General features: G+C 39.2%; 1 long non-coding RNA gene across 2 annotated transcripts in view; it reads right to left on the bottom strand.

The window, feature by feature from the left end:
• The window catches only part of LOC120371049, a 77,509-nt gene extending 68,598 nt beyond the window's left edge, over positions 1-8,911 (bottom strand). For both annotated transcript variants that reach the window (XR_005584120.1, XR_005584121.1), the window contains exon 1: positions 8,730-8,911. This is a non-coding gene — a long non-coding RNA (uncharacterized LOC120371049). The remainder of the gene's footprint in view (positions 1-8,729) is intronic.
• Positions 8,912-25,785: the final 16,874 nt, after the last annotated feature.

Below are 25,785 nucleotides of genomic sequence, written 5' to 3'. Positions count from 1 at the left end.
GAATGAACCGGTGATGGTGTGGCTGATCTGGTTAGGTCCTGTGATGGTGTTGCTGGTGTAGATATGTGGGCAGAGTTGGCATCGAGGTTTGTTGCATGGGTTGGTTCCTGAGCTAGAGTTATTATGATGCAGTGTGCAGTTGTTGGTGAGAATATGCTTCAGGTTGGCAGGTTGTCTGTGGGCGAGGACTGGCCTGCCACCCAAGGCCTCTGAAAGTGTAGGATATGAGGCAAGGTCTTGAGATTTTCAAAGACAAATGGCAGATGGGTTCTTCAACTCCCAGAGAGAATGAATAGGACTAACTTCCCATTAGTGCCTAAATGGATAGGAAAAAGTGACCCAGGAGCATCAGAGAAAAAGGAACATAAATTACAGGCTTTTTCTTTTAACGCGGCTCATTAAAAAATTCAAATAGTTAGCATACTTCCCCAAAATAGAAAGCTTCCTCAATTTTATAATTACTAATTTTATTTATTGCTATGATAGGAATTTATCTTGCTACTTTATTTTGCAAGAGAATCCTGTTAGAAATGGCAGCTCAGCATCTCATTTTCTGAAACAGAAGGCCTTGAATGCCCTCAAAATTCCCCAGTTGCTAGAAAGCAACATTTACATTTTGCCTTCCTGTAATGACTAGCGGCAATGGAGTGATCATGTAGAATCAGAGCATGTGTCCATCTAGTCTGTCTTAGTTTCCTCTAACAATGGCCAATACCTGAAGTTTAAGAGAAGGGAAGGGATAGCCCATATAATCCCAAGCAGTTATGAAGTATTATAGATGGAGGAGGGCAGAATTACCTGATTCTCACTGGCAATTGGATTATACCCTGGGGCATAGGATTCGATCACTCTACCTTTATTTTAACTTGCAGAATTAAATATGATACTAATGATTGATATTAATTAAAAAAAAAGCCAGATGCAATAGTCATTGCGGCCTATATTACAACAGTAAATACCACAGGCTGACTGTGGGCAACATGACATCCTTCCTTTTCCAAGTTTTGAGCCAGTAACTCAGAAAGAAGTCATTTAAGTTTTGAAGATTTTAGAGATATCAATAAAACTTTAGGCCAGTAAAGAGAGAGAGAAAAACATCTATCGCTATCAGACAAGCATTAAGGTGGAATTTTCAAGAAGCTTAAGAGATTTAGGCACCCAATTCCCTTTGATTTTCAGCAGGAGGTGGATGCTTAGCTCCCATAGGCCCCCTTGAAAATCTCAGCATAAAGTATCTGATTGAGCACCCATTATGTAGATTAAACAATATTTTATAATAATGTGCAAATATTTAGTTCAGTGGTTGGAATCTGAGCAAGTAAGCCCTAAATCAGCACCTCTGGAACAACACTAAGAAGTGCTGTATTAATTTTCAATACCATTGTGATAGAATGAAGGAGATGAAAATATGAGATCTGAGACCATAAAACCAGGAGAACTAAAAAAAGTCTTTATGTTTCAGTGCATTGATTTCTGTATTGTATCTAACTTCCAGCACTCTGAATAAACACCTGAACTGGAATGTGGTATGTTCTACGGAAGGCTGAACAGCAGGATGTATTGAGGACAGCTGTCCATACCTGCTAAGATTTCAGCTTGCATTAGCCAGCCAGTTGGGGGTTTTGTTAGCAAAAGAAGATATTGGGGCTAAACCGATTAATGTAATCTGTATAGTTGTCTCCTCATCCTCTCTTGTCCACCCCTCTCCCATTTTCCAGACTATTTTTGAAGTAACATGCACTCAGCACTAAACAGAGTGTCTTTGCCTATCACAATGTCACCAGCACACTGAAGATCTGCTCAGAATGTAAACACCAGATGCTAGGCAGTTCTTCCCTTGAAACATAGATCAAGGGACATTGCAAACACATACAATGTACTTTCCTTTCAAATATTCCACTGAACTCTGCAGAGACTTTTAAAAGCTAGGCTTGCTGCTACTGTGCCTTCAGCAAAGTCTCTTGAGGTTTCAAATTTACTTTTCATTTTCTTCCAGCAGGAGAGGCAGGTGCCAGATAAGTGGCAGTACAAGGCTTATATTCACATTATATTATCCTGAACTTCTTGAGCAGCCAATTCAGCAGGTGCAGGATGATATGCTTATGGGCGTCTGTCAGTTAAGTTAAGGGGAAGGCAAACTATTTATTTTTTTCTTGAGCTTGCCACATTTGGCTATGAACAGCTTTTTTTATTTGCATTATAGAAACCTCTGGAGCATCAATTCTAGTTCCATCACAGTAGAACTCTAACTAATGGCTTAGATGAAATAATTCTTGGGGAAAGCTTCCTGAACCAGCTGCAACCTTGTTATTGGAACTTGAACTAAAGAGCTGTGAACTGAGAGTGTGACTGACATATAGTGAGCGCCTTCTTAGGTATGGATAAAGTGTCTGTAGCAACATGTTATGATATTTTATTTATTTTGATTATTACACATATGGCCTGTCTATATCAGGGAAATTTCTACCATTACAGATACGTGATGTAGATGTACTTGTGCCAAGTTCTAAGGTAGAGACGATGCCCTGCACAACTGCAAGCCCTCCATCACACCACTGCAAAACACTGGAGTTTTCTATGTTGTAGTGACACTGGGTACAAATATCCCCAGTATAGATAAGCCCTTATTCATTGCCTGTCCACAGCCCAAGCTATTTTTAACTCTTACTGACATAGGGAAAAAGACAAACACACACTTGCTCCTATGACAGTAACCTGCCATTCTATTTTAACATTTTTTAAAATTTACCCTTTAGTTTTTGTATATTAACCATAAAGGTCTGTCTTCAACTTATTCTTAAAGCCCTGACCCTGGAACGGACTCCATGTGGCTGAACCACTGTGCCTGTCCAGAATCCCATTGAAGTCAACCTGGCACTGTAATCAAATAAAAAAATGAATAAAAATACAAAACCTTATTTTTAAGAGAAAAAGAGACTATGAAATTATATCTACTTTTGGCATTGGCTTATGTGAACTAGGATAAATTATGCTGTGAAAAAGCAAGCTCGCAATAGTAAGATATTTCAAGATACGGTTTAGAGAATCTAGTTTAAAAATATCACTAGGAAACCTACTGGAATGAACACCTGTCAGACTCTGAATAGCATACTTCTGAACACTTGAGTTTGGAAGCATCTTTTCCATGTTAATTGAAAAATTTCCATCTGGGATAGCTGGTATAAGAGATTGTAGGCTGTTTTCTTAAACAAGTAGTATGGAAGATGAAAGTGGGTCCAGTTTTTGAAGAACTAATCTCTGCTCTCCAAAGTTATCAAGAATAGGAGGTAAGGAGAGAGAAAGTTTTATTTCATCCATTGCTCTTTATTTTCAAGGACTAAGGACATTCTTACTAGAAGGCCGGAGACTGAGTGTGGGTATATGGCACTTCGGACTGAATTAGCCTTGTCAACACTGGTTCTCCACTTGTAAGGTAACTCCCTTCTCTTCATGTGCCAATATATTTATGCCTGTATCTGTAATTTCACTCCATGCATCTGAAGAAATGTGTTTTTTTTTACCCACGGAAGCTTATGCCCAAATAAATCTGTTAGTCTTTAAGGTACTACCGCACTCCTCGTTGTTTTAGTGAACACAGACTAACACGGCTACCCCTCTGATACTTGATCATTGTTTATTAGACAGACTATAGCTTACTTGATCTCCTGTCATGTTACACCAGCTTTGTGACCATGGCCAGCCCTCCCTACTCCCCGTTGCTGAGTTCAGAGGAGACAGTGGAGAGGAGACTGAAGCAGAGAAGCAAATTCACTGTACCTGTCTCTTGATCACTTTCAGTAAACTCACATTTCTTCCCCTCTCCTTTCCACTCCCTGAAAACCATGCTTAGACTTCTCATCCTCCTCCAACCAACTTAAACATCCCTATGTCTCTCTCCTTCACCATCATTAGATCCAGCTTCTGCTGCTATTCACGACACATATACACCTTCCCTCGTCACTTCTCCACCTCCCTGCTCCTGCCCTCCATTCCCAGCTTCTTCGCTATGGTCAGCAGTGGTGGTCCCAGTCCCAGCAATCCTCTTGCCCTCAGTCAGTACCCTATTTCAGTCCTCCTTCCTCCCCAACACCAGTAAATTGCAATAGGGCCCTATTTCCTCACCACTGGATTGCAGATGAGTGTAGTTTAAAATAAGCTAGTGGCAATAGAAAGTGAAAGTAGTTTGGGGAGTGGGGATGCTGCTGGTAGCAGCCAGTTCTAGGAAGGAAGGCTCTGCTGCGGCACAAGGAGCGATCTGGCTGCATTAAGAATGATAGCAGGATTTAAGAACCATCATCCACCTCACTGCATGTGAACTCACCCCACTTCCACAGGTTCACTTACTCTGAGTCACAGTAGGCTCAGTACATGTAAGCGCAGCATAGACATGGCTAATGGAATCTCAGCTCCTTCATTCTGATATACCCATGCAACACTATGTTGGAGTCACCCCATTTATATCTGGCAAGACAACAGCATAATCCACTCATCTAAGATAAGAAAGTTTCTTTGAAGAGAAAAAACCTCTCTCCAGTTTTGGTTCCACTCATCTAGGCTCAGCCCTCATGCGGATCTTGGATAGAGGAATATTTAATGGTCAGAAAAAATTATTTTTTTCAGTGTGGAATACAGAAGCAAATGTATATGTATTTGACAACCACTTTTGCTGCAATAACAACCCTAATTATGTCACCATTAAAATTTATCACTGATCATCTTAAGGGCACATAATCCATATGTAATTCCTTTTACATTATCTATCTTGCTTAATACTTCCAAAGATTTGCAGCTAGCTCTGTTTTTGGCTACATGACATAACAGATATGCTTAGCCAAGTGACATTGCATTAATTACTATAATTAATGCAAAGTATGCAAAACCACTACAACTCAAACTACCATGCAGATGATAACCTTTCAACTGACAATGCAGAAGTTGACCTTGTCCTGCTTAGTTATGGCAGCTAGAATGCTGAGAGTAGTGTTATATTTCTTGTTACATAGGTAAGGCTTGTTCACAGCTTTTATAATTATGTGTTCATTCAGTAGCACCTCATAATGCCACTATAAATACCTATTTCTCTAGAAGGCTGCATTTTACAGGAGCTTATGCTGTGCTTAAAATTAACACTGAACATGGCCCTCCTGGCAAACTGGCAAACTATGTGTTGAATCAGTTCAAAGGATGATCTATATTGTTCCCCCTTTCTCCTAACAGTGTTTCTATTTCTTATCATTCAAAAGTAGACAGATTATAGAAGTGTCATAATTACTGTGTCAGAAACCAAAGCCTCATGAGTAAGGTGTCTAGGGTTTCAGCCTCTTAAGATTGTTCAAATACAAAAACTTCCTTTGCAGCCACAGCTACATTTTTCTCCCCATCCATCCTTAAATTATTACTTGGATCTCACAGACTCCTCCCACCTTGGGTAAATCAGCAATGTGATTGGATCAACTAGCCTGGGAGCTAGGAGGTCCATGTTCTTGTACAAGCTCTGCAATGGGAATGCTGTTTGATCTTTGGCAAGTCACTAATTTATGTCTCAATTCCCCACTTATCCCCATACCAGGGGTGATATTGTATCTTATCTTGTAAAATACTTTGAGATCTGCAAGTGATTGATCCCTCATTTTATTATGAGTCAAACCAGAAAGTCCAGCGATGAAATGCTGGTGCTACTGAAGTATGTGTTGGGGGTGGGTGAGGGGGGGGAAGGGAATTTCCATTGACTTCAGTGGAGCCAGTCAAGATTTCACCCCACATTTGTATCCAGATCTAATGAGTGAGGTTTGGGCTTCAAGTGAGCCCTCACTCATGTAAAATTGCCACTGACTTCAAATAGTTTTTGATGAGTGACTGTAAGAAGGGCCATACACATTTAGATCAGAAAGACTAGTAGTTTAACATACTGTGCCTAAAAGTAGACAGTACCAGCCACTTCATAAAATGTAAAACCTTCATAATGGTCACTTATGGAACAGCCAATTCACAAGGAAAGTTTATTCCTAACTTCCGGCAGTAATGGTTGGTGTACATGTTAGAGCATGAAGGTCTTATTTGTTATGCTATCTAACATAACTGTGGAAGATCTCATCCATGACCCCCAGGCAAACTCTCAGGCTCAGTTTTGTTTTGTAGCAATGAGTCTCAGAGGTAAGTTATGCATAGGGTAAAAGACTAAACAAACAAACAAACAAACAAGAAAAACAACTAGACTTCTGGATTTGTTCCATGTTCTTTTCCTTGTCTTTAGTACAGTAGCTTCATTGGAAAGAAAGGGATAGTGGGAATGTCCTGTACTGAGCTATGCATGTTTATATTTAGATAAGAGTCTTGACTTATTGGACTGATAACTTGATTGATTCTGATTTTACCTGTGTGACTCAATTATCTCTTTGTTAGTGATAACTGATTTTAATTAACTTTGTGTCTTGGTTGCTTAAAGGATTGTATTCTTGCTAGTAATGTGTGTGCCTCTAAATCTATTTCAGCACATTAGCAGTTTGAACAAAATGGTGGGTTTTTTTAAATTTGGCTTATGTTTATAAAAAATATAAACACATACACAGTACCTGTTTATTTGCAATGTATATACCAAAGCGATAACTTATTTTAAAGCATATGTTAAAAGATTATGTGACCCAGTGTAAAATACCAGATAGACTAAAAGTGACAACTGTGCATATAAAAAAATTCTATGGAGAATCAAAGGTCATATGCCAGAATCTCACTGCATTGAAATGCTCACATACAGATTGATATAAATGCCTAGATGATAGAAAACTGAAATGGTTTATACATTATTTCTGTTTATACATAAACAGAGGTTGCATTTAAATTTGACTATGAACGCAACTAATCCATTAGATCTCAGTGCCTCTCGCCCCCAAAAGAGTAACTAAAAACAAATCTCTCAGTGTGAAAGGAAACACCACTATCTACCATACGTAAACAAACCTGTAAATAGGATTTAAGAGGTTGACTATTGCATGTAAGCAAATACATAATATTTATTATTCCTGTTTTATAGGTTAAGAAACAGATTCAGAAAAGTTCAAGGCCTGATCTAACACAGGAAAGATTCCCAGTGAATTCACTAGGAATTGGATCAGGTCCTAGTGGCCTTTTGCAAAGCCAAATTAAGTTAATGGAAGGCTTCTCAGTTAATTTTGGATCCAGACATAAGTTCAACAGACATTGAAATCAATGGGACTACTCATTTTCTTAAAGTTAAGTGCGTTTGTAAGTGTTTGAAAAATCAGGGCCTACACTTTCTGCCAGTCCATTAATTCCCTTTTACATTATAATATCCCAACTGGATTCTTTCTTCCAAATGTGTTTATTTTCAATTCCTTGACTGTTTTGTACTCATGTACTTTGGATAGTACATGAGAGGGATAGACAGACAATCTATTATCATTTGCTTACTGTCCAGTTTTTCTTTCAGTGTATTTTTCAGCTTCTCATCTCTGCTTACTTTATTATCTCAACTGCTTTTGCATGTGATCTCAATCACAAGTTGTTTGGTTTTGAACCACAACCGATGAGTGCCCATTAGAGAGCCTGTTGATTTGGAATAATTTTTTGTATGTATTCACATCAGCCTCAGTAAATTATTTTGCAGATTCCCCTAATTTTTTGTTGTTGTGGGTGGTTTTTTTGGTGGATGGATGTGTGGGTGGAAAGGTGGGAAAAGAGGGGATATTTTAAAACCTCAGACAATTATAAAAGCTCACAAGAGCTATGTAAATATAAGGACAAAATCTAATATTGGCTTGCATGAGGAAATTAAGCTACAAAGCAAGCTTTGACTTCCCATACTGCAAGTGCATTAAAAGCCACAGGGGACCACCAAACGAGGGCTGGTGGGGGGTACACTAAAAATGAAGTGTTATTGGTGGGGCTATGATGACAGTTATTACTTTGTGTAACTGTCCTGTAAGATTGCTTCCTGGAATCTTTACTCTTTGTAGATTTCACCTCTCTTCTTTGACTTTACTTCATGTTGGTCACTTGCACTTTCCTATAGAAACTGCTGGATTTAAGCACCTAAACAGGCAACATGTACCACTGGGATAGACCTACCTAGTACTGTCATCTCCAACTGTTCAAAAATCATGAATCAAGCTGCCAAAACCCATTATATTGGCTTAACTATCTTTAAAGCCATAATAATGTTGGGAGTCTCTTTCTTTGCTTTCTTGTTTATGACCCTTTAGTGGGAACTTGGTCACATTTTCAATTTTTTCCTCCACAGCCATCAGGGCTAGAAACTTTTAAAATTGAGACTTTTTAAAGAGACTCTAAATGTCATAGGCTTAATGCTAAAAATCATCAGACATGAAAATGCTGCCTAAAAACCAACATGGGAGCCCCATTGAATTCAGTGGGACTCTGCACAAAGATGGGATCCACCTGTGTAAACTGCTTACAGAAACAAGGCTAGCACGAAATAAAAATCATGCTGGCACATGCACTGCAGTCAGAAAGTACTGTATGTGAGCCCCTAACTCAGTTTCCACTCATCCAGAATATAGACAAGTCCAAACAGCCTTTACAGTACTAAAGAACACCCTCCTCACAGGGTCACATTTCTTTAACAGAAAAGGACACCAAAAAGAAACAAAAGCTTTACTCAGCGAATCGACCAGAAACTCACCTCCCCAAGGATAATCATTCTTAAGTTTCACCCCTCTAGCTCCAGAGCAGTGTCAGGATGAATTCCCTACCTGAAACGTAGGTTTTTGCTGGATATTCACCCAGATACCAATGTATCACCCTTGTAGCTCTCCAGAAGGGCCTACACTCAGTTCCTTCTCCTGGTCTACTCCAGTCCTTTATCTAAGGAGTACTTTCAGTCTAGGCCTGTTCCTCTCTGTGAGACTCTATTCTCTAAGAAGAAACCACTAGAAGTAGCCTCTTACCCAGCTACCCTGAGGACCCTTTCTCCTTCCTTTATTCTGGGGCTTCCTGACTGAGCCCTCATAAGTGTTTATTAGCACCAGGTGCTCCTTACCTAATTAACTGGCACCCAGCTACTGACACAATTAACTAATCTGGGTTAGCTCATTCTCCTTAGCAGAGCCTGTTTGACCACCTCGTAGACCAGCCCCATGGCAGAGGCTTAACTCTGTAAAGCATTCTCTCTTTCAGTGGGTAAAATCCTGCCCTTCTTGAAGTCAATGGCAGTTTTGAATGGGCTTCAGTGGAACCAGGATTTCACCTATTGTGTTTTGTGATGCTTTATGTGACCTACATAAACATATATGCTGGGAATTTCAAAGGAGACAAAAGGAAGTGTTGTGCCCAATTCTCATTGATTTCCCTGATGAATTTCAATGAGAATTGGACACCATTAGGCTCATCAGGAAGTCCAAGCCATTTGTACTATGCTATTATCAATAATAAACTCATTCCAAGATGCACATACATACTTGTGTTATGTTTAATTTTTATATAGTTTGTCCTACTAAAACATGTTAAGGAGTACTCTTAAAGGGGTACAAAACAGAGTCAATTAAAGTCAAGAGTTACACCAGGGATGAATTTACCTCAGATGCAGCTAATGATTCATGGAAAAGCTCTTACATTTCAGTCACATTTCTTGTATTCTTTTTTTATATAGAATCATAGAAATCTGGGTCTGGAAGGGATCTCAAGAGATCATCTAGTCCAGCCACATGTTCTGAGAATAGACCAAGAATACATAGACGATCCCTGAGAAGTGTTTGTTTGACCTAATCTCAAAAACCTCCAGTGGACAGGGATTATGCGGCCTCTTTTGGTAACCTGTTCCAGTGCTTAACTATCCGTATAGTTAGAATTTTTTTCCCTACTATCTTACCTAAATCTCCTTTGCTGCAAAACTAAGCCAATCATTTCTTGTCCTAGCCTACATTCTTCATAGGGAGATTATACTATTAATTGTGACTTAAGAAAATGGCATAAATTTAGGGGGGCGGGGGGAAGAAGACTTTAAAGTATTTTGAGGTGGTATAAATGCCCATCATTTCCTCAGATAATTTCTGTGGTTTTACAGTGACATTTTCTTGTTTCTTTAAAATATTTTTGTGTCTCAACCACTGTGTAAAAGACCCACAAACAGGAAGAGATAGATTATACACAAAATGCTTTTAAAATGCATCTCATAAACTAATATTTTTCTCTGAACTCTTTCAGCCACGGTTGTATTAGGGGTTATTTCTAACAGTAAGTAAGTAAGTAAAGAAAGAAAAACAAAAGTACACCTGTATCTGATTTTAAGTTTATATCATCTGAAACATCCAAAAGCAGATTAACATTGCTATTTTTGGCAATGGTGCAAGATATTTAAGGCATCTTTCACCTTTAGGACCCTGATACAAATCCAGTTCACATCAGTAGTTAAGTAATAACTGAAAGTCATTACTATCTGAAAGTCACTTGATATCCTGTTTGAAATGACTTTGTAGTCCCAATTCCAATGCTTAGAGTACAAATGTTCACATTGCACAAAAAAATACCATCAACCTTGGCATGGACTGCTGGTGGTTTCAGCATAAAGAGCCTGGGTTGAATGAGCATGAAGACTGAACACCTTCTCAAGATGGGTTTGGTTTCTCTAGGGCCCATTTCAACAAAACACTTAAGCCTCTCTCTATTTAGCAAAGCACTTAAATGTGTTTAGCTTTAAGCACACTCTTAAGTCCCATTGAAGTGACCAAATAAATAAAGCATGAGTTTTGCTGAATATGTGCCTGTGCACTGCCTACAATACATTGTGTACTGCCTACAATATGTACTGCCTACAATAGGCCTGAGAAATACTGGCAGGCAAGATTGGTGATGCCCACTGCAGGCCAGACCTGATGAATAGGGGCTTTTCAGGCTCCAAGATTGCAGATTTGACAGCTTCAACTCCTCCTGAAATTCCTTTACAATGAAACTGTTGTACTTGGGTAAAATATTGTGAGGTAAATATTATATTGGCAGCTGAATAATCAGAAATAAGTCAGGTTTTGCTGGGGAAAAATCTATTCTTAGCTTCAATTATCCATATTTCATCTTTTCAGCCATTTAAAATTATTATTTAGGTATATCTATGCTTAAACCACTAAAGTGGCACAGGTGCACTGCTGCAGTGCTTCAGTGTAGACACTATCTACCCCAACCATAGGGGTTCTCCCACTGGTGCAAGTAATCCACCTCCTCGATGGAGGAATTCTTCCATCAACCTAGCATGGTCTACACCACAGATTAGGTTGGTATACCTATGTTATTCAAGGGGTGTGGATTTTTCACACCTCTGAGCGAAGTAGCTATGCCAGCATAAATTCCTTCTCAGTGTAGTCCAGTCCTGTATCTCTATATTGGTATTTATCGCATGAAACAGAAAAGATCTGAATTCAACAGTTATATTACAATTCATAGGCTAGTGGAGTTGTGTTTATCATCTGTGGCTATAAAAATTCAATCTAGTTTATTTTCTGTGATCTCAGCATGATTATGACCTCAGAAGAAGAAAAACAGAGAACTTGAAAAGTGACTCTTACTTCATCTGCTGTGTGCTGAGACATTCATTGATAATTTTTGCTACTTGAAAACTTTCACTTCTATTTGGATAAAAGTAAAACTTTTCAAATGTAGCAGAATCCACAACTTTGCCTCTGCAGGAAACAAAGTCAAGTGTGAAAGTTCACTGTTTGTTTTTTAGGATACAAAAAGTATGTTGAATTTTGATTTAGAAATGCAAAGTGTACAGTTATCACTCTGTTTAAGTCAATGGGTGTATTGCCATTGACTTCGGTGGAGTAGGATTTCACCCAAAGTGTTTTTCTAAGTTTTCATTTTACAAATATGGCAGATGTCTATATGCACTGTTCTTTCCCAGGTGGTGCTCACACTATTTAAATGTTTGGTCTTAGCCTACTGTCAGAGTCAGAAAGCAGAAAGTCATAAAAAAGTCAAAGGGAAAACAGAAAATGAAAGTAATGTTCTTGACAGGTGCATCTTGTAGCTTCCTCTGGCACTTGTGTAAGGTGAGGGTTCTGGTTGCATTCAAAGATTATTGGATTTTAAAACAATGTGGTCTCACCTGGTTAATTTAAATAGTTCTAAATCTACAAATCCATGGATTCTCTCTCGCACCATTTTATTTTTGTTTATTTCACTGTCAACAACATTTATATTAGGTTACTCTTTGGTACAGGTTTTAAAATCTTCTTTGGCTAAGAGGTGAAGTTGATCCCATTTTCCTTTTGATTTCCGTTCCTAATGATGGTAACATTGAGACTCATTAGTGCTATAGCAACATATTAACAGTAGGATTCTGTTTTGGGGACCAAGCCAGGGCTTTAAACATTCTGCTTCTATCATTGTCTAAATATTACCTCACTGAACTTTGATTTAATTCATCTTCATTCCTGTATCTAAGTGCAGTCTACAGGTTGAATTCAGTAAAGCTTTCACAACACATTAACAATGACAGCCTCCCACGAACTCGCAGACAAGACCCTTCACAATGAACTGTGAGCAAGAACATGCAAATTTTCACTCATACAAACATACTTTCCACAGGCACAAAGGCAAGCAGCTTCCAGATGTGCAGTGGGAGTTCTGTTGGAGGAGAAAGGTTTTTGTATTTTGTGTCTTGTATTTTGTAGTTATATATGTGGAGGCTGGTAGTGGCAGTGTGCTGGGAGAGAAGCTGAGCCCTGCTTAGGGGGTGGGGTTTCTCTGCTTAGGGGTCCTATAAAGGTAGCCAGCCAGTCAGGCAGGGGCATAGACAGCTGCAGCAGCACAGGAGCCAGCAAACAGACCTGGAAACAGGGGAGTTTCAGTGGGATTTTACAGGGGGAGTTTGTGGAGGAGACTAAGAGCTAGGCAGAGGAATAGACAAGCTAGTGAAGGGAGTGGATGGTGTTCTGGTACCCATTGGGGGTTTGTTTTGCTGTGGGTGGTGGTGGTTTGGTTTGTGTTTCCTGGACTAACAGGTTTTAGGTGGGAAGGCTATGACCGATACAGAGGCAGCAGTGGAAGACACAATGAGAATGACTGGAGGTGGAAGCTGTGGCACGTACATGATCCTGGAGGGGGTACCTGAAAAGAATTTCATCTGCATGAAGTGCTGCCTGATAGAGCTGATGGAAGAAAAGATCCGAGGACTGGAGATGCAGGTGGAAACTCTGGTTGAGTTTAGAAGGGGGTTTGAGCAGATGGTGGAGCAAAGACATGAGGAGGCTGAAAGGAAAAGCTCAGACTTACAGATGGAAGCAGGTCCAAAGAATTCTAAGGGGATACTGCTGGTCAGGAAAGTGGACAGTGAAAGCACATGACTAAGAGAACCAGGCAGAGGAAAAAACAACCTAGTGAAGGAGAAATAGAGCTCAGGAACAGGTTTGCAGAGTTGGAAAATGAAGGGGCACAGCAGGTGGTTGCTGAAGGTGAGAGGGTAAGGAAGAAGAGAAGAGCAGCTAGCCCTATAGGAAGAGGAGAAGAGTCAATGGAGATAACACCACCAAATATGAGTCCCAGGAGGATATGGGATGGGTTGTGGAGGATTGCAAGGGATAATAGAAATGAAGAGGACTTGCACCCAGAGGGAACGGGATAGACGAGAGAATTGCACCATCACCAGAAAAAGGCAGGTTTATGTGATCGGGGACTCCTAACTAGAGCTGATCCGGAGAACAGAAGGGTGTGTTGTCTGCTGGGTGCTAAGATACAGGATGTGGACCTGAGGCTGAAAAGGATCCTAATAGGAGTGGGAAAGAATCCGCTGATTGTCCTTCATGTGGGAAAAAAAATGATACAGCTAGATTCTCACTGGAACATATCAAGGAAGACTATTCCCGGCTGGGGAAGATGCTTAAGAAATCGAGGCTCAGGTGATCTTCAGTGGGATTCTGCTTGTTCCTAGAGAAGGGCAACAAAGGTGTGACAAGATTATGGCGATCAGCAGATGACTCAGGCAGTGGTGCTATAAGGAGGGCTTTGGGATGTATGGCCACTGGGAAGCATTCATGGACAGAGGACTGTTCTCTCGGGATGGACTTCACCTGAGTAAGGAGGGAAATAGACTTCTAGGATGAAGGCTGGCACAACTGATTAAGAGAGCTTTAAACTAGGAATTTCGGGAAGATGGTTGGGAGATGTCCAGGTAATCTTCACTCCAGAATTTAACATTGAGAGGGAAGAAAACAAAGTAAGAAAGGATACAGCCGTGGGTAGGAGAATGGACATAAGGAGGAAGGGTAGTGTAGATACCAGTCTAATAGGTGATACTGGTAGTAGAATGTCTGTGCTTAAACTTGTGGATCTAAAGGCGGAGGAGGCCTGGAATTACTTCAAGTCAAAGTTGCAGAAACTATCAGAAGCCTGCATCCCAAGAAAGGGGAAAAAATTCATAGCCAGTAGTTGTAGACCAAGCTGGATGAGCAAGCATCTCAGAGAGGTTGTCATTAACAGACCGTTAAGGATTAATTCCTCTTTTACCTGTAAAGGGTTAAGAAGTTCACATAGCCTAGCTAACACCTGACCAGAGGAACCAATGGGGGGACAAGATGTTTTCAAAGAGGGAGGAGTGAAATCAGTCTTTTGTCTGTTCAGAAAAGTTTGTGCTGGAGTGAAGGATCCAGGAATCAGCCATCTAACATTTCTTAAAAGTAGTAAGTGTTTAGAGAAGAAATGTATTAGATTGTTTTTCTTTTTTGACTTCATTTTGCATATAGGGAGAATCAAATTGGGTTTCTTTGTGTAACTAAGGTTTTTGCCCAGAGAGACATCCTCTGTGTTTTGAATCTGTTGTCTGTGAGTAGCTTGCATGCTAATCTCACAGAAGTATTCCTTTCACCCTTTTTTCTTTAATTAGAAGTCTTCTTTTAAGAACCTGATGGATCTTAAAACAAGGAAAACTCAAAGGATTTTTTGGATCTGGGCTCACCAGGAATTGGTGAGAGGTGAATCAGTCTCAATCCTGCCAGGAAAAGGGGGATAAAGACTAGGGAAATATTTGGAGGGAAGTCAGAGTTTCCAAATGACTCTCCCATAAATGGTTGTTTAATCTACTTGGTGGTGGCAACTACTAGATCTAAGCTGGTAAATAAGCTTAGGGGTTACCTCATGCACGTCCCCACATCTGTACCCTAAAGCTCAGAGTGGGGGTGACACCTTGACAGAGGTGATTAAGAAAAAGCAGAAAGCCTACAAGGAGTGGTAGATGGGAGGATTAGGAAGGAAAGCTACCTTATTGAGATCAGAACATGTAGGGATAAAGTGAGAAAGGCCAAAAGCCATGTAGAGTTGGACCTTGCAAAGGGAATTAAAACCAATAGTAGAAGGTTCTATAGCTATATAAATAAAAAGAAAACAAAGAAGAAGTGGGAACGTTAAACACTGAGGATGGAGTGAAGGTTAAGGATAATCTAGGCAGGCCCAATACCTAAACAAATACTTTGCCTCAGTCATTATGAGAAGCTTAGGAATAATGGTAGGATGACAAATGGGAATGAGGATATGGAGGTAGATATTACCACATGTGAGGTAGAAGCCAAACTCAAACAGCCTAATGGGACAATCAGGGGGCCCAGATAATCTTCATCCAAGAATATTAAAGGAACTGGCACATGAAATTGCAAGCCCATTAACAAGAATTTTTAATGAATCAGTAAACTCAGGGGTTGTACCGTACGACTGGAGAATTTCTAACATAGTTCCTATTTTAATAAAATTGGGGGGAAAGTGATCCAAGTAACTATAGGCCTGTTAGTTTGACATCTGTAGTATGTAAGGTCTTGGAAAAAATTTTGAAGGAGAAAGTAGTTAAGGACATTGAGGTCAATGGTAATTGGGACAAAATACAACATGGTTTTACAAAAGGTAGATTGTGCCAAAGCAACCTGATTTCCTTCTTTGAGAAGGTAACAGATATTTTAGACAAAGGAAACACAGTGGGTCTAATTTAACTCGATTTCAGTAAGGCATTTGATATGGGGAATTATTAGCTAAATTGGAAAAGATAGGGATCAGTATGAAAACTGAAAGGTGGATAAGGAACTGGTTAAAGGGGAGACTACAACAGGTCATACTGAAAGGTGAACTGTCAGGCTGGAAGGTGGTTACTACTGGAGTTCCTCAAGGATCTGTTTTGGGACCAATCTTATTTAATCTTTTTATTACTGACCTTGGCACAAAAAGTGGGAATGTGCTAATAAAGTTTGCGAATGACATAAGTTGGGAGGTATTGCTAATACAGAGAAGGACCAGGATATCATACAGGAAGATCTGGATGACCTTGTAAACTGGAGTAATAGTAATAGGATGAAATTTAATAGTGAAAAGCGCAAGGTCATGCATTTAGGGATTAATAACAAGAATTTTAGTTATAAATTGGGGACCGTAGAGGAGCGGACTCACCCCTGCGGCGCCTCCTGCTGGTGACTCCTGGGAATTAGCTCCGTTTCAGCTCAGGAGCGCCCTCTGCAGGCCGGTGATCTGCCTGTCCTCTGGCCCCCGTGTCCCTCCCTGGACTCGGTGCGCTTTTACATGGGGTGCTGGCCCCTGGCAGTAACCCCTTTCTCTCTGGGTCTCCCCTCCCCAGGGAACCCCCACCCTCTATCCCCATCTTACCTCAGTATATGGCTACTGCCAGTTATTGTCTAGCCCCACTCCCTGGGGCAGACTGCAGTATCAGCCTACTCATCACTGGCAAGGTTGGGTTTGGGCCTGCTGCCTTGTCCTACCCCTGGGCTGCCCTCTGCAACCCCAGTACCTATTAGCCCAATGCTAGGCCGCAGCCTGGGGCTTTCGAGGCTAGAGCTCCCCAGCTCCTCTGCCTTTCCCCAGCCCTGCTTCACTCAGGTACCTTATGTCCAGCTCCCTGCAGCCAGGCCCATATCCCGCTATAGCTAGAGAGAGACTCACTGTTGGGCTTCTGTCTCGCAGCCTTTTATAGGGGCCAGCTGGGCCTGATTGGAGCATGGCCACAGCTGAGCCTACTTTCCCCAATCAGCCCAGGCTTCTTGCCCCAGCCTAAAGCTGCTTTCTCCAGCCACAGCCCCCTCCCAGGGCTGTTTTTAAGACCTTCAGGGCAGGAGCAGGGGTCCACCCTGCAACAGGGACACATCAGTTGGAAGTAACAGAGGAAGAGAAGTTGATCACAGAAGTTGATCGGAGTATTGGTTGATCACAGGATGACTATGACTATGAACTGCCAATGTGATATGGCTATTAAAAAAGCTAATGAGGTCTTGGGATGCATCAGGCGAGGTATTTCCAGTAAAGCTAAGGAGGTGTTAGTACGAGTAGAGAAGGCACTGGTGAGACCTCATCTGGAATAATGTATGCAGTTCTGGTCTCTCATGTTTAAGAAGGATGAATTCAAACTGAAACAGGTACAGAGAAGAGCTACTAGGATGATCCGAGGAATGGAAAGCCTGTCTTATGAAAGGAGACTCAAAGAGCTTGGCTTGTTTAGCCTAACCAAAAGAAGGCTGAGGGGAGATATGATTGCTCTTTATAAATATATCAGAGGGATAAATATCAGGGAGGGAGAGGAATTATTTAAGCTTAGTACCAATGTGGACACAAGAACAAATGGATATAAACTGGACACTAGGAAGTTTAGACTTGAAATTAGATAAAGGTTTCTAACCATTACAGGAATGAAATTCTGGAACAGCCTTCCAAGGGGAGTAGTGGGGGGCAGAAGACATATCTGGCTTCAAAATTAAGCTTGATAAGTTTATGGAGGGGATGGTATGATGGGATAGCCTAATTTTGGCAATTAATTTGGCAACAGATCTTTGATTTTCAGCAGGTAAGTATGCCCAGTGGTCTGTGATGGGATGTTAGATGGGGTGGGATCTGAGTTACTACAGAGAATTCTTTCCTGGGTGCTGGCTGGTGTCTTGCCCACATGCTCAGAGTTTAACTGATCTCCATATTTGGGGTCAGGAAGGAATTTTCCTCCAGGGCAGATTGGCAGAGACCCTGGAGGTTTTTCGCCGTCCTCTGCAGCATGGGGTATGGGTCACTTGCTGGAGGATTCTCTGTACCTTGAGGTCTTTAAACCACGATTTGAGGACTTCAATAACTCAGACATAGGTTAGGGGGTTGTTACAGGAGTGGGTGGGTGAGATTCTGTGGCCTGCGTTGTGCAGGAGGTCAGACTAGATGATCATAATGGTCCCTTCTGACCTTAAAGTCTATGAGCTTCCAGATGTGCAGTTGTTGATTCATGCTTAAACAAGGTCAGTGCAAAATGGTGTCAACAGCTGTGCTAAAAGAGGAATTTACACAGATCATACAGCTTCATGTAAAAGTGATCACTTTAATTCTACTCTTACAACACACTTCACATTTTTAGAACTAATTAGCTGTTTATGAACTGGGAATATTGAAGTTGCCCATCGAACTATTACAAAACAAATTATAAACCTATTTGCTTCATGTGATATTCCTAAGCTCCAGCAAACATTACTACATTTTAATTATCTATCATATATACAAGTGGTATGGCTATCCCTTTAGGAATAAGCATTTAAACTCTCTTCTCAAATGTAAATTCTGATTACCAGAAATGTCAGAAGTGTTGACCTGACAGCAGAAATCTCCAGTGATTTGCAAGAGAGATTGATTATTGACGTGAAGTTCAGTATGTAGTGGTCTAGTCTGAGAGTAAATTGACCCAAGGTGATCTAGACAAAACAAAAGTAAACCTTTCTTACCTGTTAAGGAAACAATCACAGTGATTACACAAAGTTTATTCAGTTCTGGAAAACTTTACTGTTTTAAAAGAGAATCTCTCTCCTGGGGTCAGATCCTCAGGGGTGACTTCAATGAAGTTATACTGATTTAAACCAGCTGATGATCTGCCCCCCTGCAGTCATAATGGAATATGCCACTAGAATTGATATTATGCCACAAAGTGGAAGAAACGTAAGTGACACCACTGGTGATGTTTTAATAGCTGGAAAGATTGGAGAGGGAAACTCTCCCACAATAATCTGTTACACCCACAAAACATCATTTGGGGAGAAGTTTGAGAGATGGCTACTGTCAGAGTCCTTTTTTAAAGATCGGTGGTAGGGACAGTAACTATCCAGTGAAATTAACCAATGTATTTGTGACTTTTTAACATTCCAGGAAGGCAAAGACTGACCTTTACTTGCTATTTCTGGAACAGACTTATTTCCTGCACTTAGCATATGTCACTATCAATCCTCCGTCCCGATCTCCCCTCTGCCATTCTACAGCATGCCATATAAAATACTAATGATTGGCTGCAGTGTTGCTGGGCACAGCACTCTGCTGTTTTCTGCCAGTCCTGTCCTCTAAAATCATGCTACTACACTGACATAAGTCATGCCATCATGAACTTCTAGGCAGCTGCACTGCCTCCAAATGTTTCTTGTTTTGCTACATCTCCATGCAGACTGCAGATTCAGTGTTGCATAGTAACACAAGTCTATTTAACTGAGCCATGATTTCAGTTTAAAAGAAAGTCAGTATAAGGCCATCATATCAGGGGAAAAGCCCTTATTGCCACGTTTCCTATCCTGTTGTCCATCCCCCACTGAATAAGCTATGCATCCCATCAATTAATAGATGAGCAGTTTTACCAGTGGGAAAGACTTCACTGCTATTAACGTCTCACCTATAGCTTTAGTGTTGTTATAAGACTGATATACATGTTATTTATGAGCATAAAGATTATGAGCTTAAGGTTGTTTATTTTTCATTTTCCCCCTCAAAATTTTGATATTTAATTGAAGGAATACCACAAAGTAGCGTATTTAAATTTGAAGCTAAAAAACAGTGCCCCAGTTGGTATAAATCAGTGTGGCTCTGCATGTTTAAAATAAAATGTTTAATAAAATAACTGACAGCTTCAGTGGATCACCGGCCTAGCACTATGCAGCAGCATGGTTGCCATAGAAACAAGAAAAAGTTCAGGATCGTTGGGCAATTTATGAAAGTATCAAAATCCTTTGGCATATAAATGGTATATAACAATTGTGAAAGTGCAAGTTTTCTATTTCCCAATTCAAAAAACAATGTCCTTTTTACTAAAATCCCAAGTTATACCCCTTTTTGTCTGTATAGGTGCCGTAATACCTACAGATGATCAGATATCATTATTATACCATGTCATTCTTGTCAAATAAAAAACAGTTGTATATGCTACTGTATTATGATACATGATCCACAGAATGGCAGGTTTGATATTCATTGGAGATTTTCTGTTCTTCTGTGCTTCACTTGGTGTTTACTGTTAGAGAACATGAAACAAACAAGATAGCCACTAGACGGCATACAGGAAAAAAAATCACTATTTTTCTGAGGTGCAAGAGTATGAAATATTTTGATGTAAAAGGATCTCTTATAAGGTATATTATACATATTACATCAGCCTTATTAAGAAAAAAAGGTTCTTGTTGGAAATTGTTTATGCCACAAGTTATGCTGCTGATGGATTAGATATTTAATATGAGCATCATTTCCAAAAGCAACTCGTAGAAGTTAGGGAATGAAAACAAAGGTAGTCTGCATAACTCATGTTCAGATGGCATAATAAGATAGTCCTTCTCTTGAAGCTGCAGAAGAATTGTCATGGACTGATGTAAGATTTTACTACTTTTTTGTTTACAAAACAAATAAAATTACAATGAAATTGAAATTGTATAACCTAATTTTACCCGGTGAAAAAGATTGAAACACATAAATATGCCAGTTCAAAAATCTATGCAGTACAGAAAACTAATAGTTTCACATCCAAACCTACAAATGTCTGTACTGGCATATACAGCACAGAGATCCACTCTGAGTAATATTTATGTATTAGGGAATGATATACAGTGACAAAATGTGTGTACATTCTGTATGGAGAAACAAAATGAGTGTGTGCGCATGTGTGCATCTCAGTTTGTGTAAATTAGTAATGGGGCAATACTGAGTTACATCCTCTGAGAATTTGGCCCCTTGTTTTGGCACAGAGAACTATATTTATATCGGGAGATACACTTATATAAATACAAAGGGCTAGAGAGATCCTATAAATCATTTGAGAAAATGGTCAGTGCATTCTACAGTACTTCTGCAATTATAACCCATTGTTCTTGTTGAAAGAATTACCCCTATGAGTAAGAGACCCAATTGTGTTAGGCCCTTAACCTCTTTTGCAAAGTGCTCGGTACACTCCACTTTCATGGGTTTCAGTGGGTGTTGAAGGGGATAATCACTTCTGTGGGTGCTCAGCACCTTGTAGGATCAGACTCATACCAATGAACCAGAAAAGAATGCCTGTTTTACTCATGGCAAATTTAACTTCAGAGCCCCAGCCGTCAGAAGATAGCAAAATATTAAAAGCATAAAGCTTGTAGAAAATGAGCATAAATGAGTGCTCCTGCATTTCTAGTAGTGTCTCCTATGAAAAATTAACTTATGAATTAGAGAACAAAGGACTTGATCTTGTATCCCTTGCATACTCCAAACTCTACAGCCAGCAGAATTCATAGCGATGAAACAGGACAGTCTCTTCTGGTTCCACCATGTAACATAAGAATTACCATGCTGGATCAGGACACTGGTCCAGTTAAGGTAATTTGATCACATATGTGACTATTATTGCAGGATTCCTCTACATTCATTGACCATTTTCTTAACAGAGTCCAAAGTGAAAACAGCCCCATTCTATCCTGCCAAACAAACAATTTTTTAATGAAAGCAGTGCAATGGCTGCAATTGGTCCCAGAGTATTTTTAGATTCCCAGAAAATGTAAATTATCTCTTGCCTGTCTAACAGATATAAAACATACATGCACATCCATTATTAATTTTAAAAAATACCTTGTTTAGTCTATTAAGAATTATCTTGGTGAAAGTTGTGTAGTCTATATCTAGCAGAGAGATTGGTAAATCTGGCCTAAGAGATACAATGAGCTACTGGGCTCAATACATTTGTGCTCTGAGACTCCTTCGCATCATCCAAGAGAAGCCACCTTCCCCGGGAAGCAAAGGAGAAATCTCTGGCCAGCAGAGTTAAGGACAATAAGCAGGAGCTATTTAAATATATTGGGAACAAACAAATCCTGACAATGGTATTAGCCCATTACAAGATGAAAATGGTAGAATTAGCAATAATAATGAAGAACAAACGTAAGTATTCAATAAATATTTCTATTCTGTATTTTTTGACAAAGCAGATGAGATTGTCTCATCATGTGGTTATAACACTCTTTTCATTCCACTAGTATCTCTGGATGATGTTAAACAAACACCACTAAAGTTAGACCTTTTTAAAAATCAGCAGGTTGATATAACTTCCATCCAAGAACTTTATAAGAGCTGGCTGAGAAGTTTGCAGGACCATTAATGTTGATTTTCAGTAAATCTTGGGAAAGTTCGAGAAAACCAATGTTGTACTATATTTTAAAAAGGATAAATGGGATGACCCAGGTAAATTATAGGCCTGTCAGCCAGACATCAATCCTGGGGAATATAATGGAGCAGCTGATACAGGACTCAATTAATGCAAATCAATGTTGGTTTATGGAAAATAGACCCTGTCAAACTAACTTGATATTTTTGATGAGATTTCAAGTTTAGTTGATAAAGGTAATGGTGACATAATATACTTAGACTACTGTAAAGCATCTGATTTGGTATTGCATGATGTTTTGATTAAAAACCTAGAGTGATATAAAATTAAAATGCCACACATTAAATTAATTAAAATTGGCTACCTGGTAGGCCTCAATATGTAATTCTAAACAGGCAACCACTGAATGTATGTGTTTCCAGTGTGGTCCCACAGGAATCAGTTTTTGGTCTTGCACTAATTAACCTTTTTTTCAATGATAAAGTTTGCAGATGAGACAAAAATTGGTGGAGTGGTAAATAACGAAGAGGACAGGTGACTGAATCAGAGCCATCTGGATCACTTGGTAAACTGGGAGCAAGCAAACGATGTGGGTGTTTTAATATAATTAAATGCAAATGTAGACATCTAGGAACAATAAACACACACTTACAGGGTCAGGGGTTCTATCCTGGGAAGCAGTGAGTCTGAAGAAAAGATTTGGTGGTCATGGTGGATAATCAATGGAACATGAGCTCCTGGTATGATACTGTGGCCAAAAGAGCTAATGTGAACTTTGGATGCATAAACAGGGGAATCTTGAGTGGAAGTAGAAAGGTTGTTTTCTTTTACGTTTGGCACTGGTGAGATCACTGCTGGAATACTGTATTCAGTTCTGATGCCCACGATTTAAGAAGAATGTTGATAAATTGGAGAGGGTTCAGAGAAGAAACATGTGAATGATTAAAGGGTTAGAAAACATATTGCTAGACTCAAGGAGCTCAATCTATTTTGCTTAAAGAGAAGGTTAAGGGGTGATTTATGTATACACATATAACAAACAAATATTTAATAATGGGCTCTTCAATCTAACAGAGAAAGGTAGACTATGACTGAATGGCTAGAAGTTGAAGCTAGACAAATTCAGACTGGAAATAAGATGCACATTTTTGACAGTCAGAGTAATTAACCCCGAGAACAACTTGCCAAATGTTGTGGTGGATTCTCTGTGTCTGATCATTTTAAAATCAAGATTGGATTTTTTTTTCTGAAAGCTATGCTCTAAGGATTCTTTTGGAGAAGTTCTATGGCATATTATTACAGGAGGTCAGACTAGATGATCACAGTGGCCCCTTTTGGCCTTTGAATCTATGAATAACTTTTTCTTACTGCCAATTGTGTCTTAGTGCATCAGATACCCATTTATCACCATTGGATTTCTTTTTCTTCTGTTCTTTCATTCACCCCTTTTGCCATTTTACCCCTTCCATGTCCCTGGAGGATACATACAATGCATCAAGAGCCACTTTTGCAGTTGCTAATGTCAGCTGAATAAGTAAGAGTAACTGCAGGAAAAGAAATGATCATCTGTACAATTAAACCAAACTTTAGCATTGCCGCTTTTATTTGTCTGGTTTTGATTGAAGTAGCTACAGCTGAATCTTGCTTGGGAGATCACTGATACTTTACTTAACCAGTGTAAAATGACAAATACTGCTGTGGAGAGGGACAGGACAATATTTTCATATTAAGTAGGTAGAGTATGTAAAGGGCTTCTATATCAAAACACAGAGACCTGAGCTCCCAACAGTCACTCCCCTCCTCTGTGAATAACGATCTCCACCAAAGTGTTTTCTAATTAGCACAAATATATGTACAAATATTCATATATATGAACTTTTGTATTATTTATTTAAAGGAGAGAGAATAATCTATTTTTTTGTCTGTTTTAGCCTCTATTATGGAATGCAAATGATTTGAAAGCTATAGTAAAAGCACAAAACAAGAATAGAAGAGTAAAGGGGAAATGCATTCTTCATTAATTTTTTTATTTGCATAATATACGGTCTTGAAGCTTTGAAATAAGCCTGCAGGACAGTTTAAATCTAATGATATATTAAGTTTTTGGATTGTTTGAGACTCCTAGTGTACCTCCATGTAAATACAACTCGTAATTCTTGCTACTGGAATTTGTTCTTTTATATTGGTTATTGTATCCACTTTCTCTTAAATTGGTTACTGGTTTATGTTGTGTTAGAGGCACATATATTCTTAATGTGTCTTGTCGATAAGCTTTGCAATACAATTATATTGGACCCAAAATAAACACTTAAAAAAACCCCTCCTATTGATTAAGTGATAGATGTTAAAGGGGACTGGTTTTCACAGGACTATTGCTCAACTCTTTCCAAAAATTATGTCCTTTTGTCTCAAATTGGGCACCCGAAATCAATAATCACATTTCAAAACCCTGGTCTCTGTCCTTCACCTTGTTTTGGAATGTTACAGTGCCTTTCATTGTACAACCTGAAACAGCATTACCAAAATTAAACCTTACAGTACTTCTGATGTAATCATTATACCATTTTTACAAATGGATAAACTGAGGTGAATTTAAGTAACTTGACTGAGATCAGAGTTCAGGACCTGAAATGAGAGTAGCACTCAAGATTTCTGATTCCCAGTCCCAGGCTTACTAGCTGATACTCTCATTAGTTTATAGTTCAACTAATATAGGTTTTAATGATAATAGACTATTATTCACTGTTTTAGATTTATTTAGGTAGAACCTTCTTTTAATTAGTTTCTGAATTATCTCCCACATTTTAAAAGACAAAAAAATACCATACCTCTGTGTATCAGATTTTAACAATAGAGTAATGGAATTGTATGTGTATGCTAGAAAACTGTTGAATGGCCCTTGAATTGTCCACACAATGTAGTGGGAAATGTTACTGTTCTATTTTTATAATTCTTCAGACTTTCATATTTGTTTAGACTGGGACATTGCATTTCCTTTAACAAACATTTATGTATTTCATGAATAGTTATTGAATACCCCACGCACTAACAACATGACAGCATTTTAAAAGTCACTTTGCTTTTCGTGACAAATCAGGACTGTGAAGTTTAGTGATTAAAATACATAATGAAGAACAAATGTAAAGGGGAAAAGTGCTAATTAAATCTGATGTAATACAATGAACTGGAATGCAACTGCCTTTTGTTTGCTAAAAGTACAGATATAAGGCATAAACAAATATCAAACAAGCAAATATTATACGATTTTTACATTATAGTTAAATAATTCATACAGTCTGCATTAAACAAACATAACAAGAACCAAAAAGAGAGGCTGCTAAATCAAGTCTGAGAAAATACCATCAGTCACATTCCTAGTGAAGAAAAAATTCAGACAAACAAAATAAAAATGTATCATCCAAAAAGAG

Source organism: Mauremys reevesii, linkage group 8 (genome assembly GCF_016161935.1).
Source record: "Mauremys reevesii isolate NIE-2019 linkage group 8, ASM1616193v1, whole genome shotgun sequence".
Taxonomy (NCBI): domain Eukaryota; kingdom Metazoa; phylum Chordata; order Testudines; family Geoemydidae; genus Mauremys; species Mauremys reevesii.
Note: the sequence above shows the minus strand (reverse complement) of the source record. Positions and strands in the feature narration are given on the sequence as shown.